The sequence below is a fragment of the Jaculus jaculus genome, chromosome 6, assembly GCF_020740685.1.
Source record: "Jaculus jaculus isolate mJacJac1 chromosome 6, mJacJac1.mat.Y.cur, whole genome shotgun sequence".
Taxonomy (NCBI): domain Eukaryota; kingdom Metazoa; phylum Chordata; class Mammalia; order Rodentia; family Dipodidae; genus Jaculus; species Jaculus jaculus.
The window spans coordinates 75,941,876-75,957,436 of NC_059107.1; the positions used below are offsets into that span (position 1 = coordinate 75,941,876).

Genomic DNA, 15,561 nt, shown 5'->3' on the forward strand with positions numbered 1-15,561 from the left:
AACAAAACAGAATATTTTGGACCACTGGTGGCATATGTGGACAGATAAAAACTGAGGAGAGCCAAGATCCACTGATAAGAGAAGAAGCGAGCTCACTGCCCATAACAAGGCATGCCACCTCTACCACATCTGCCAGGACCCAGAAGAAATTTCAGAGAAAGCAGTGACATGAATACTGCTCTTATTGCTAGTCTGACAACCAGCCCCAGGGTGATGGTGACAGACATGGTGATCAATCGAAACTTATCAAAGCAGAAACCCAGAGGCTAAAGAGAATTCAACACTAAATCAGACTGCCAACAGGCCTGCCATGGCTCAGGGAACATTGCAGAAGTCAGGGTAGAAAGATTGTAAGAGCCACAGAGTGGGTAGTAATACCGAGACACAGTACCCCCACTTTCCTACAGGGGCTGACTGAGGCCTTCATGCCCCACAGTGAATACCGTAACACCACTGAGGAGGGCCCCAGAGTAATGAGAGCTGGGGTTAAAGAGTATATGAGCCATTATATCATATATAAAATGAATTTTTAAAAACAGAATATTCTGCTTAAAAGACATGACACATTGAAGTGTTAAAACTAAAGATGGGGCTGGAGAGATGGCTTAGCAGTTAAGCACTTGCCTGTGAAGCCTGAGGACCCCGGTTCAAGGATCTATTCTCCAGGACCCACATTAGCCAGATGCACAAGGGGGAGCACACGTCTGAAGTTCAGTTTGTAGTGGCTGGAGGCCCTGGCACACCCATTCATATATTCTCTCTCCCTTCCTCCCTCCCACCCCCCCTCTCTCAAATAAGTAAAAATAAACAAAAAAAACTAAGATGGAGAAGGTAACATCAGGTCACTAAGCACTGGAGACAAAATCAGAGTGAAAAATGGGAATAAGGCAAAATAGTCTAATCATGATCAACATATGTCTAATAAAGATTACCCATATCCATCTCAGAGGTTAGGAGAAAGGGCATATGAAATCATGGAACGGGGCTCGGGAGACAAATTCATTGGGAAAGTGTGTGCCTCATAAGCCTAAGGACTGCAGTTTACATCCCAGCACTCACATAAATGCCAGGCAGGTGTGGTGGCCTGCTTGTAACAGAAACATTCAGGAGACAGAGGTAGGAATACCTGAGGCAAGCTGGTTAGCTCAACTAGCCAAATTGGCAAACGCTGGGTTCAGATGAGAAAGACTGCCATAGCCAAAATAAAGTGGAGAGCAACTGAGGAAGACACTGGACATCACACTCCTGCCTCCGCATGCACATGTACACATATGAAAATGTACACACACACAATAAAAAGGCGTGGACATGAACATGGGATTTTTCCTAAGATGCACACACTTGCTATGTTGCCTTGAGCCAGCCTTTAAACTGTTTTCACTCTTCAGTTTTCATTTAACTTACACATGTCCAAATTCTTTAGTCCTTTAACTAATGTGACTACAGCACCTTCCCATATCCCCACAGCTGGAAGTCATTTCATCCTAAACATTCAACTCATTTCATCCATAACAATTTATGACTATTTCACTTGCTATGGTAAAGAAAATACCACTTATCCAGTGCCTTCTTTACTAGGTGGGATGAAAATGAGGCTCAGAGTTTTAAGGAGTTCACTGAAGGTCACAGAGCTGAATTTGTGACTTCATATTATGTCATCTGCTCTTCATATTGCCCAGTGGCATTTGACACATGATTATATTGACTTGACTATTTCATGCAACAAATATTTAACTGAAGACTTATTCTGACCTCTAGTTCAAGCCGACAAAAGTGGTCCCATTGCTGGCATTTAGTAGAGGAGAGGCACAATCAAGCAAGCAATTACACCTTAGCCTTCCAGAGAATGCTAATCAGCTAGACATTAATAGGTAATTGTACATTTTTTAAAGTCCATTGACAGCTTTGAGAATATTGAAACAAGCAATGTTAAGCAGATTCTTTACAACTTCTCATGCATTAAGTATCTGCAAAATGCTGTGTAACTCCTATCATCCATTCTAGAACTTTCTGACAAGGTAGTGTACACATCTGGAATTCGCTTGCAGTGGCTAAAGGCTAGAGGCCCAGGTGCACCCATTCTCTCTATCTGCCTCTTTCTCTATATCTCTCAAATAAATAAATAAAATTTTTAAAATGAATAAAATAAAAGAAATACAAAAATAAGTAAGTATGTGAACATATAAGCCTCATGTTATCTGGAACAGTTCCTTATCAGTGGACTCCATGTTAAACTATTATTCCAAATGTGTGGCCTCAGCATAATTATTTCACAGAAATGTTATCACCTAATTCAAACTATCAGAATAATGAAGGGTAATAAAATTCCATAATTGCTTAAAAACAACATGGAACAATAAAGGTCTCAATTAAAGGATTCTTAGGGAAGATACTGCTTCCTGTCTCATCGGCTGCCAACTTGCCACTTTCCCGTATATGTTCTGCATCCGTTTATAGTCATTTCTCACTCAGAAACCTTGACCTCTTTTGTGATTCATTCCTACCTCTCTCCACCTCCTGTGTGTGGAGATTGAACCATGACTGCCATACCTTAGGTTTTAAATTAATACATTTGTTAAAGATATTGAAAGAAAAAGAAGAAATATCCAAGTAGCAGATAACAATCAAACATCAAGCAGCGTATGACATAACATCCAGCAGAAATGACTGGAGTAGCCAAGGCTCAGGGAACACTGCAAGAGAAAGGACAGAAAGATTATAAGAGCCTCAGGATGGGTATGAATAGCCTGAGGCACCATATCCACCTTTCCCAGCAAAGACTGTGGACTCTGGTTCCCATAATGAATACCAATAACCCCCAGCAGAACTGAGGCAGGGGAGAGAGATGGGTCTAAAGGTACAATTTTTTTAATTAAAAATCCATAAATAATGAAAAATGTATAAGCATATAACTAAAGTAGCTCAATGGAGCAGAATAGAAAATAAATCCAGGCACTAAATGACATCCAGCAGAAATTTCAAGTGCCCTTGATGAACAGTAGGAAAACAAGAACATAATATCAGATAACAAAAGATCTAATTAGATGCTTACAGTGTCCTGTGGAAAAAACTGGAGAAGCCCCACAATAATCAGCTACAGTCAATCAACCAGGAGTCCCAAGTAGACAGACCTTAGGTGAGGCTTCCAATCAGCAATTCCTACTACAGACATTTTTATACCATGGGATAAACACCTCTGTTCAAGTCTTAAGATGGTGGGGCACCAGATCACCTGTGAAATGACTTGGTTTTCAGCTGTTCTCAAGGGAATGATGTTTCCAGCCTTTGGACTATAAGCATGCTTGGGTATGGGAGGAGAGGGTGCTCCATCTACAAGGTCAGCTCTCAAGAAGCTATAATAGCACATGACAATTTACCAACACAACTTATATTACAGCAACATTTCTGCAAAACTCTACACCACTCTGCCTTCTGACCACTCTTACTGCCAGACTGTCTCTTGGCCTATTTCCCTAATGAACATAGATGCAAAGATCCTCAACAAAATGCTCGCAAACCGAATCCAACAACACATCAAAAGCATTATCCACCTTGACCAAGTAGGATTTATCCCAGGAACACAAGGGTGGTTCAACATACGAAAATCTGTCAATATAATACACCACATAAACAAGCTTAAACATAAAAACCACATGATCATTTCGATAGATGCAGAAAAGGCCTTTGACAAGATACAACATCACTTCATGATCAAAACATTGGAGAGAATCGGCATGGACGGTTCACACCTTACCATAATAAAGGCAATATACAAAGCTCCAAAGGCCCAAATAATACTTAATGGAGAGAGACTGGAGGAATTCCCATTGAGATCAGGAACAAGACAAGGATGTCCTCTCTCACCTCTGCTTTTCAATATAGTTCTGGAAGTCCTAGCCCAAGCTATAAGGCAGGAGAAGGAAATAAAAGGGATACAATTTGGAAAGGAAGAAGTTAAGTTAGCTCTATTCGCTGATGACATGATTGTATGTGTAAGAGACCCGAGAGACTCCATCCCAAAACTCCTGAAGGTGATTAACTCCTATAGCAAAGTAGCAGGATACAAAATCAATGCACAAAAATCAGTAGCATTTCTGTATGCAAATGACAAAGACACAGAAAAAGAAATAAAGGACATAGTCCCATTTTCAATAGCAACAAAAAAAATAAAATACCTTGGAATATCATTAACCAAGGAAGTAAAAGATCTATACAATGAAAATATAAAAACTCTCAAAAAAGGAATTGAGCAGGACATGAGAAGATAGAAAGACCTCCCATGCTCCTGGATAGGCAGAATTAACATTGTGAAGATGAGATCCATCTACTCTTGATCCAGGCTTTCAGTATCTGTCACTCAGGCAAGAATACCATCATTGTCTTCCTGGTTCCAATCTCCCTACCTCACTGTTTTCAAGCATAAAGCTGAGCCAGAATCTAGCACAGCAAGCCTCCCCAAAGACCTTGAGTTAGTATCTGCTAGATGGATGCCCACATCCTATCCCACTGTCTAAGGCCACACCCATAGCATATCACCATCTCCTCAAGAGTTCAGACTACAAGGACACTTTCCTGCTCCATGAGCAGTCACTCGGTATTCCTTGATACCCACACTGAAAACAATGCAATAACAACAATGGTCACACATTTCTATCCTTTTAGAATATTTATATCTTCATTTTACAGTTTAAAATAATAGGGGTTTATGAGGAAATAAATGGATTGCAGGAAAAATTTGAAATTAGGTCTTTCTGCCTAAGTTCTACATTCCTATTACTATTTTGATGAACGTTCAAGTGTAACAACAGCTACTTTTCTTGGACTATTACAAAGTAAAATCAGTAAATATCCCAACTTTGTTGGGGAGCCTTATGCATCATCACAAAAGGCATTCTCTCTAGAGTCAAAACAAAACAAAAAATTAGGTGAGGTAGCTACCTATTAGGATAACTACTCCACTCTGACATTTCTGATACCAGAGCAGACACATCCTCAGTTGTGGCTTTATATTAGTAATAAAGTCCTTCAGGAGAAGCATGGCATAGTCAGTCTCTGGATAGTTCTTACGATTTCAGGACTATATCTGAGTATTAATTTATTGATACTAAGCTTAAACTTAAAAATCCTGTGTGGTACTAACCTACTGCAAAATTAAATACTCCTTAAGACCATTTTACTAACAGAACAGTTATTATTTTTGAGCCTAACTTCAAAGTTAAAGGGGGAAAGTTGGAAAGAAAGGGTTCAGAAGGAGGTGGAGGAGGACAAGATAAAGTAATTGAGGTGAATATGATCAAACTACATTATATACATGTATAAAATTGTCAAACAAAATGAATTTTGAAAAGAAATAAAAGTCCTATACCAAAATTAATCAATACAGGCTATGTTTTCCAGGGATTCATGTTTCTTTGTCCAATCTCATTTTCAATGTCATGACCTTGAGACCCAAAGGAAGAAAGCTTATCCCAGTAAATCTAAAATTCACCTTATTAAACCTGTGACCCCAAAGATAGTAAATCAATATTCTTTTTCGCTAGGACTACAAACCCCTGTCAATCAAAAGAAAAATAGGTCTTTTTTGGAGGGGGTTAATTTTATTAACATTTTCCATGATTATAAAAAAAATCCCATGGTAATTCCCTCCCTCCCCAACCCACACTTTCCCCTTTGAAATTCCATTCTCCATCATATTACTTCCCCATCTCAATCATTGTACTTACATATATACAATACCAACCTATTAAATACCCTCCTCCTTTCCTTTCTCTTCCCTTTATAGCTCCTTTTTAACTTACTGGCCTCTGCTACTAAGTAATTTCCTTCTCACACAGAAGCCCAATAATCTGTAGCTAGGATCCACATATGAGGGAGAACATGTGGCGCTTGGAATGCTGGGCCTGGGTTACCTCACTTAGTATAATCCTTTCCAGGCCCATCCATTTTTCTGCAATTTTCATAACTTCATTTTTCTTTACTGATGAGTAGAACTCCATTGTATAAATGTGCCACATCTTCATTATACACTCATCAGTTGAGGGACATCTAGGCTGGTTCCATTTCCCTGCTGTTATAATTTGAACAGCAATAAACATGGTTGAGCACGTACTTCTAAGGAAATGAGATGAGTCCTTCGGATATATGCCTAGGAGTGCTATAGCTGGGTCATATGGTAGATCAATCTCTAGCTGCTTTAGGAACCTCCACACTGATTTCCCCAATGGCTGGACCAGATTGTATTCCCACCAGCAGTGTACAAGGGTTCCTCTTTTTCCACATCCCCACCAACGTTTATGATCATTTGTTTTCATGATGGTGGACAAACTGACAGGAGTGAGATGGAATCTCAATGTAGTTTCAATCTGCATTTCCCTGATGACTAGTGACATAGAACATTTTTGTAGATGCTTATATGCCATTTGTATTTCTTCCTTTGAGAACTCTCTATTTAGCTCCATAGCCCATTTTTCGATCAGCTTTTTGATTCCTTATTAGTTAACTTTTTAAGTTATTTGTATATTCTAGATATTAATCCTCTATCAAATATATAGCTGTCAAAGATTTTTTCCCATTCTGTAGGTTGCCTCTTTGCTTTATTCACTGTGTCCTTTGCAGTGCAAAATCTTTGTAATTTCATGAGCTCCCAGTGATTAATCTGTGGTTTTATTGCCTGAGCAATTGGGGTTGTATTCAGAAACTCTTTGCCAAGACCAATATGTTGAAGGGTTTCCCCTACTTTTTTCCTCTAGCAGTTTCAGAGTTTCAGCTCTGATGTTAAGGTCTTTAATCCATTTCAACCTAATTCTTGTACATGGCAAGAGAGAAGAATCTATTTTCATCCTTTTGCAGATATATATCCAGTTTTCAAAACACCATATTCTGAAGAGGCTGTCTTTTCTTCAATGAGTATTTTTGGCACTTTTATCGAATATCAGTTGGTTATAGCTACCTGACTTACATCTGAATCCTCTAATCTGTTCCACTGATCTACATGTCTGTTTTTGTGCCAGTACCATGCTGTTTTTGTTACTATGGCTCTGTAGTACAGGTTAAAATCAGGTATGGTGATACCACCAGCCTTATTTTTGTTGCTCAGTATTATTTTAGATATTCGAGGTTTTTGTGATTCCAAATGAATTTTTGGATTGTTTTTTCTATTTCCATGAAGAATGCCTTTTGAACTTTCATGGGAATTGCATTAAATGTGTAGATGGATTTTGGTAAGATTGCCATTTTCACAATATTGATTCTTCCAATCCAGGAACAAGGGATGTTTCTCCACTTTCTAGTGTCTTCTGCAATTTCTTGTTTGAGTGTTTTAATGTTCTCATTGTAGAGATTCTTTACTTTCTTGGTTAGGTTTATTCCAAGGTACTTTATTATTTTTTTTTTGATGCAATTGTGAAAGGGAGTGATTCTCTGATTTCATCCTCTGTGTGTTTGTTGTTAGCATATATGAAAGCTACTGATTTCTGTGTATTTATTTTGTATCCTGCTACATGGCTGTAGGTGTTTATCAGCTCAAACAGTTTGCTAGTAGAGTCTTTAGGGTCCTTTATGTATAGAATCAAGTCATCTGAAATAATGGGAACTTGTTCTCTTCCTTTCCAATTTGTATCCCTTATATGTGTGTCTCTTGCCTTATTGCTATGGCTAAGACTTCCAAAACTATATTAAATAAAAATGGGGACAGTGGACACCCTTGTCTTGTTCCTGATTTTATTGGAAAAGCTTCCAGTTTTTCCCTATTTAGTAATATGATGGCTGTAGGCTTGTCATAAATATCTTTTATTATATTGAGATATGTTCCTTCTATTCCCAGTCCCTGTACTACTTTTATCATGAAGGGATGTTGGATTTTTCAAATGCTGTCTCTGCACCTAATGAGATGATCATCTGATTTTTGTCCTTCAGCCCATTTATATAATGTATTACATTTATAGATTTGCATATATTGAACCACCCCTGCATCTCTGGGATAAAGCCTACTTGGTCAGGGTGAATGAACTTTTTGATATATTCTTGTATTCTGTTTGCCAATATTTTGTTGAGAATTTTTGCATCTATGTTCATGAGGGAGATTGGTCTGTAATTTTCTTTTTTTATTCTATCTTTGCCTGGTTTTGGTATAAGGGTGATGCTGGCCTCATAGAAGGAGTTTGGTAGAATTCCTTCTTTTTCTATTTATTGGAAGCAATGGTGTTAGTTCTTCCTTAAATGTCTGGTAAAATTCAGCAGTGAATCCATCTGAGCCTGAGCTTTTTTTAGTTGGGAGATTATTGATAACTGTTCAGAACTCCATGTTTGTCATAGGTCTATTTAAGTGATTAATCTCATTTTGATTTAATTTAGGTAGGTCATATAAATCAAAGAAATCATCCATTTCTTTCAGATTTTCATGCTTTGTGGAGTATATGCTGTTATAGTATGTCCCTATGATTTTTTTAATTTCTCTGGAATCTGTTGTGATGTTACCTTTTTCATCTCTGATTTTATTAATTTGTGTCTCTTCTCTCTTTCTTTTGGTCAGATTTGCTAAGGGTTTATCAATCTTGTTTATCCTTTCAATGAACCAACTCTTTGTTTCATTAAATCTTTGGATTGTTTTTGTTTGTTTGTTTCTATTTCATTAATTTCTGCCCTAATCTTTATTATTTCTTCCCGTCTACTGATTTTTGGTTTGCCTTGTTCTTCTTTTTCCAAGCCTTTAAGGTGAAGCATTAGGTCATTTACTTGCGACCTTTCTAATTTCTTAATATAGGCACTTAAGGCTATAAATTTACCTCTTAGAACTGCCTTCATTGTGTCCCAGAGATTTTGGTATGCTGTGTTCTCATTATTGTTTGACTCTATAAATTTTTTGACTTATTAGTATTAGGATAGCTACTCCTGCTTGTTTTCTAGGCCCATTTGCTTGAAACACCGTTTTCCAACCTTTTACCCTAAGATAGTGTCTGTCCTTTGTAGAAAGGTGAGTTTCTTGGAGACAACAAATTGTAGGATCCTGCTTTTTAACCCAGTCTGCAAACCTATGTCTTTTGGTTGGGGCATTGAGGCCATTGATATTAAGTGATATTATTGAAAGGTGTGTATTTATGTTTGCCTTTTTTTGGTGTGTGTGGTTCAGGTTCTAACTTTGCTTTCTTGTGTTAACTAGTATTTGAGTATTGCTTGTTTTTTTCAGGTTCCTTATGTGTGCTTTCCCTTTTCTTCAGCATGGAGGATCGTAGATAAGCTCCTGCCTTATCTATATTCAAGGGTTTCCAAATGCTAGATGAGTAAAACATTCAGGACACAATAATGGAAAAAAGCCCTATCCAGAAATTTGCTTTCCAAGACCCTTCTATTCTGTTGCTTTGTCCCATTAATGGAATTGCTTGTGTAAAGGCCAGTCCATGTTCCAACAAGGAATCAAACACAAAATCATTTTTAGGCAGTTGTTTTCCTGCTTTTCTAAATAATAACTCAAAAATCCTAACTTTTCCTTTTCTCCCTGTAGTGGTTTGAATATGAATTGTCCCCCATAATCTCATTTGTTTGCAATTAAATCTCATACTCAATTCTCAACCAAAAGAACCTTTGGGTAGGGGGTGGTGAAGCCTTGCTGGAGGGGCTGTGTCACTTGAGATTTATTAGTCTAGCCCTTCTGAATGTTTGCTGGGACTTCTTCCTTCCCCTGCTGTCTTACTCATGCTATGCTTTCCCTGGCCTGAAGATGCTTCTCCTCAAATCTGTAAGCTAAAAGAAATTCTTTCTTTTCATAACCCACTTCTCATCAGATGTTTGTTCTAGCAATGAGAAGGTAACTGTAACACTCCCCTTTCCATTCCTTCTTTGAATACTATTCTGTTGCAGTCTGGTTCACATTGCTGGTAGAAATCACCCAACCAAGAGCAGCTTCTGGGAAAAACAGATTTATTTTGGCTTACAGGCTTGAGGGGAAGCTCCACGATGACAGGGAAAACAATGGCATGAGCAGAGGGTGGACATCACCCCCTGACCAACATAAGGTGGACCATAGCAACAGGAGAGTGTGCCAAACACTGGCAAGGGGGAACTGGTTATAATATCCATAAGTCTGCCCACAACAATACACTCCCTCTAGGATGCATTAATTCCCAAATATTATCAGCTGGGAACCTAGCATTCAGAGTACACCTAAGTTTAAGGAGGACACATGAATCAACCCACCACACAGCCCAAATCCCAAGCATGCTTGCCCTTGACCCTCTACAGTTTTTTCTTCTTTCTCTAAAGACCCTCCCACGACACTTACCCATGCAGCTGATGATGAACCTGTCTACTTTCTGGAACTTAATTCAAAAGGTATAATGTTTTTATCTTTCTATTCTTCAGTTCCTTCCTCCTGGGTGCTGCCAAGATTTACAGCTTGTTTCCCTTATGGTTATTCTCTCAAACTTATCCTTGGGCTTCAAAATCCAGTCACTTTTAACTCACCCACAGTGATGGCGTATTTATGGTCAGTATGACTTTTAATTCCAGTGCTACATGAAGCAGTTGTTATGGAGGTAGAAGCAAACAGCAGTGAACAAGGGGAAGGGTTTGAGATTAGACACACACTGTTCAAGTCCCAACTCTGCTATGTATGTCCAGATCCTGGGAGAGTTACTTAGTGTGTCTAAACCTCATAAAAAGAAAGGGACAAAGGGAAATAGTGAAGAATGCCTCATACTTTTCTTGCACAACAAAGTCCTCAGGAAACGCTCCTGGATAAGGGCTATATTTCAACAACTATTTTAGTAAATTAAGCTCTCAAATTTTTACATAATACCCACTGTAACAGTCATCTTGAATGTCCTCCAAAGGCCATGTGATGTGGGTCTGGTCACCACCATGTGGAACTATAAGGAACTAAGAGAATGTTAGGAGGTGGGCCCTTAATAGAAGGAATTTAGGCAACTGTGGGTATACCCTTGAAGGGCATAACAGGACCACACACACTGCCTCCTGGCTTCTCCTTCCTCTCTTTCACCTCTGCCACTATGCTTCTGGTAAGTAAGAAGTCAAAATAAAAGATGAACTAATGGATCTACAATAGCTAGATATAACTGTCAGGAAAATAAATTTTAAAAGAAGAATACTCTTTCTACTCCAAGTGGGATGTAATAATAATTTTTCTGCTTCTATCTTCCCCTCACAATGTGAATAATTCTGCCTATAAATATGAGTCTTACTAAATTAATTCATTATTTTCTTTGGTTTTTCACACACCACTTGAACAACTATGGTTTCAACGTGTTTGGTCTAACAGTGATTCATATATAGGGAAGTTGGAACTCAATGTGGTGATGTGAAATGTGGTGGGACCTTTAAGAGGTTGAGCCTAGATGTGACCTCAGGACGGATTGTGGTTCACTAGTTGTTCTCTAGCTTCCTGTTTGGGGATGTGATCTCTTTCTCTCACACACTATCACATACCTGTCTTCTACAAGTCCCTAACCAGAGTCAAGCTGATGCTAGTGCCCTTGAACTTCAAACAATGGGAGACTGGCCAAGAATGGTGGTGCACGTCTTTAATCCCAGTACTCAAGAGGCAGAGATAAAGATGATCACTGTGAGTTTGAGGTCATGCTGAGACTACATGGTGAATTCTAGATCATCCTGAGCTAGAGTGAAACCCTACCTTAAAAAAAAAAATAACTGGGAGATAAATAACTGTCGTTTATAAAGTAGGCCTACATCAGGTATTTCATTACAGTGATGAAAAACAGATTAATATAGGAATCCAACTGCTAGGTCACACCAAAATACTCTTGTCAACTAACCTGCTTCTACCCTAGCTCCTTTGAAAGTTTCCTTTAATTTCCCAGTATTTGATGAGCATTGATGGGCATAACTGGTGCCCTAAAAGTGACTAAAGAAGACTTTTCAACCACTGTTTAGAAAGAAGGAAGAACCAGTCTGAGTTCCTTGGTCAGGCAGTGTGGGGGCATGCATGGCTGTCTGGAGTGAGTAGGCCAGACCCCTGTTTCCTAGCTCCTTCCACCTCCCAAGTCTGGGTTTCCTGCACCTGTCTGTGTACAGGTGAAGCAGTTTGGGGTATGCCAACCCCTGTTTCCAGGCTCCTTCCACCTCCCTGGTCTGGGTTCCCTGTACTTGTCTGGGTGCTGGAGGGTGCAGCATGAAGTACACCAGATCCCCATTCCCTTATTCCTCCCAGTCCCCTGGTCCTGATAGACCCCTCCAATTGTGCCTTGCTTAGGGAGGCCTGGTCCCTGTGTGAGCTGTGCAATCAGGCCTTTTGCTCTGGTATCCTGACTGTCCACTGGGTACCAACATCCCTATTCACCTGAGTCAGAGGGTGCATGGGCAAAAGGACAAAAACTTGATTCCTCCTCAATAAAATAAAGAGTCTTCCTAAAACAGGCAAATAACAATGCAAAAAAATCCAACAAAAGTCAGAAAACTGAGATCTCCACCAAGGATGCCTAATACTATATGAAAACCTCCAATGAAATCAACATACTGGTCAAAAAAATTGCTCAAGTGGGAGTAAACCAAAATCCAACAATCATATCAATGAAATTGAACAGAATCATCTCCTACAGCATTCACTTTTGACAGTAGGCTTAACTTGATGCAAGAAAATATTAGAATCCTCCAAAGAGTTATGAATAAATTGTAGATGTGTCAAGAAAATGGAAGATCTCAACAACTGGTTGATTAAGCTTAATGAAGACTTGGTAAGATGCAAGAATGAACTCCAGAAAGCATCAAAAGAAAGCCAGAACTAGAATTTCAATCATACCTCAAAAAAGAGATGGACATGATACAAAATAACACAACAAAAAAATCAAATAGAAATTATAAAACCTTTCTAGAACCCCTTCCAATATGTGGAAGACAGAAACTCTGATCTGAAAAATAGGACAGAAGGATCAGAAGACCAAAAACTTTGCTAAGTTCAAAAAAATCAAGTTAACAGAATATGAGGGAACTGTGGGACACTCAAAAATGACCAAACATCCAGGTCATGGGTATACCAGAAGGAGAGAAAATCCAGGCCAGAGGCTTAGAGACCATATTCAACAAAATTATTGAAGAAAAATTTCCAAATCTCTCCAAAGGGAATCCCATCCAGATTTAAAAAAAGAAAGCCCACAGAATACTAAAGATAGGACCAAAGAGGAAATTCTCTAAGACACAAAAAAAAAAATTTTTTTTTTTTGGTTTTTCAAGATAGGGTCTCACTCTTGTCCTGGCTGACATGGAATTCTCAGGGAAGCCTCAAACTCACAGCAATCCTCATACCTCTGCCTCCTGAATGCTGGGATTAAAGGTGTGTGCCACCATGCCCAGCTTCATAATTAAAACTCTTAACAAGGAAAACAGAGAGAGAGTGTTAAAAGCATCAAGAGAGAAACAATTCACAACATACAAAGGTAATCCCATCATAATTACATCAGTCTTGGGCTGGAGAGATTGCTTAATGGTTAAGGCACTTGCCTGCAAAGCCAAAGGACCTCAGTTCGATTCCCCAGGCCCCATGTAAGCCAGATGCATATGGAGGCACATGCGGCTGGAGTTCCTTTGTAGTGGCTGAAAACCCTGGCATGCCCATTCTCTGTCTCTGTCCCTCTCTCTCTCTCTCTCTCTCTCTCTCTCTCTCTCTCTCTCTCAAATAAATAAATAAATAAATAAATAAATAAATAAATAAATAAATAAAAAGGAAATAGCTTAAAACAAAGAATTATGTCATACTTCTCAATGTAAATGCTGAAACCCAGAACAGTCTGGAATGGAACACTTCAAAGTCTGAAAAACTATGGCTTCCAACCCAAACTACTCTACCCAGCAAAAATATCCATCATAATAGAAGGTGAAAGAAAAGCTTTCTATGGAAAAAGTCAACTCTATGATTATAGTATCACAAAGCCAACCCTACAAAGAATATTTGAGGCAATACTCCACTCAGAACTATCAAACATCCAATCTCAAATGCCAATAAGAAGATCACAATAACCAAAATAGACTAGGCTCAAAATAGCACATAACACAAGAAAGCACCAAACCTCATAAAACACCTCATCATGGCAGGGATTAATTTAAACCTCATAGTAATAACCTTAAATATTAATGGTCTTAACTTACTCATCAAAAGACGTAGATTAACAGGATGGATCAAAACTGGATCTATCTACTGTCTTCAAGAAACTGACTTCACCACTAAAGACAGATACCTCCTCAGGGTGAAAAGCTTGAAAATGATATTCCAAGCAAATGGACATAAAAAACAAGTGGGTATTGCTATATCAATATCTGAGCAAAATAGACTTCAAACCAAAAGTAATCATACTAAATATGTCCACATCTAATAAAAAAGAAAAATAAAATAAGATTCTGCTTTCCATTGTCAAGCTCCCACTGACCCTATACTATAAGAGGGTCTACACCCTTTTAATTCCCTCTAAATTAATTCTGCTTGGGGATTCAGGTCAATCCCATGGGGATTGTGGGTCATGCATTATGCAGTGGGGGGGGGGGGGATGTCTGTGCAACATGTCCCTATTTGTGGCTCTAACAGTCTTTATTCAAGGTAAGCCTGGTCTAAACTGAGACCCTACCTCAAAAAAAACAAAAAAACAAAAAAAAAGCAAACGAAAACAAATGTTGGAGAGGATGTGAAGAAAAAAGGATCCTTCATTCACTGTTGGTGGGAATGTAAGCCAGTACAACCACTATAGAAATCAATATGGAAACCCCTGAAAAGGATGAATATAGAGTAAGCAACAGACCCTGTTATTTCCTTACTGGGCATTTACTCTGAAAGCTCCGCTCCTCAGTTCAGAGATATTTGCTCAATCATGTTTATAGCTGCTCAATTCATAATAGCTAAGAACTGGAATCAGCCCAAGTACGCATCATTGGATGAATGAATAACCAAGATGTGGTATATCTACACAATGGAATTCTATTCTGCAATAAAAAAAAATGATATATTGAAATTTGGAGAAAAAAATGGTCAAACTCATTGTAAGTGAACTCACACCATCACAGAAAGACAACCCTCACATGATCTCATTCATCTGCAGTCCCTAACCTGGATCAGACCAAGTTGCTAACATAACTGAATGGCATCTTGAGGCTTGGACAATAGGGATGGTAGGGGTTGGGGGAAAGGAAAGGGTGGGGGCACAAAACTGAACCCAAACTGAAATGGTATGATAGAATCCTATATCCTAGAAGTCAGACTAAAAGGTGGAACCCTCAAGAGGACCTTAAAGGGAGCACCTGAATTTAAGGGCCCTGGAGAGATTGAGATGAAACTTAACCTCCAATTTCTCCTGTTTCTCCCTCTTCTCTGTCCTTTTCTTTTTTCTTTTCCCTTGGCTCTATCCTGTAATTTCCTATACCAAGATATGGTCTACATCCAAACTGAGCTGTTGATTAGAGAGACCTACTAGATCTCCCAAAACAAACAAGACAGACTTCTGTCAGAGCACTTGACTCTCCACCAGAGGTTAATGATAAGACCCCACTGCTGCAGACACCATATGCTGTTGGCACAGACCCTGGAGAGACCTGGTTGGAATCCAGAGG

The 15,561-nt window shown here is 38.9% G+C and overlaps 1 protein-coding gene across 5 annotated transcripts in view; it reads right to left on the minus strand.

The window, feature by feature from the left end:
• The window catches only part of Ryr2 (ryanodine receptor 2), a 737,098-nt gene that overhangs the window by 609,034 nt on the left and 112,503 nt on the right, over nt 1–15,561 (minus strand). The window lies entirely within an intron of this gene.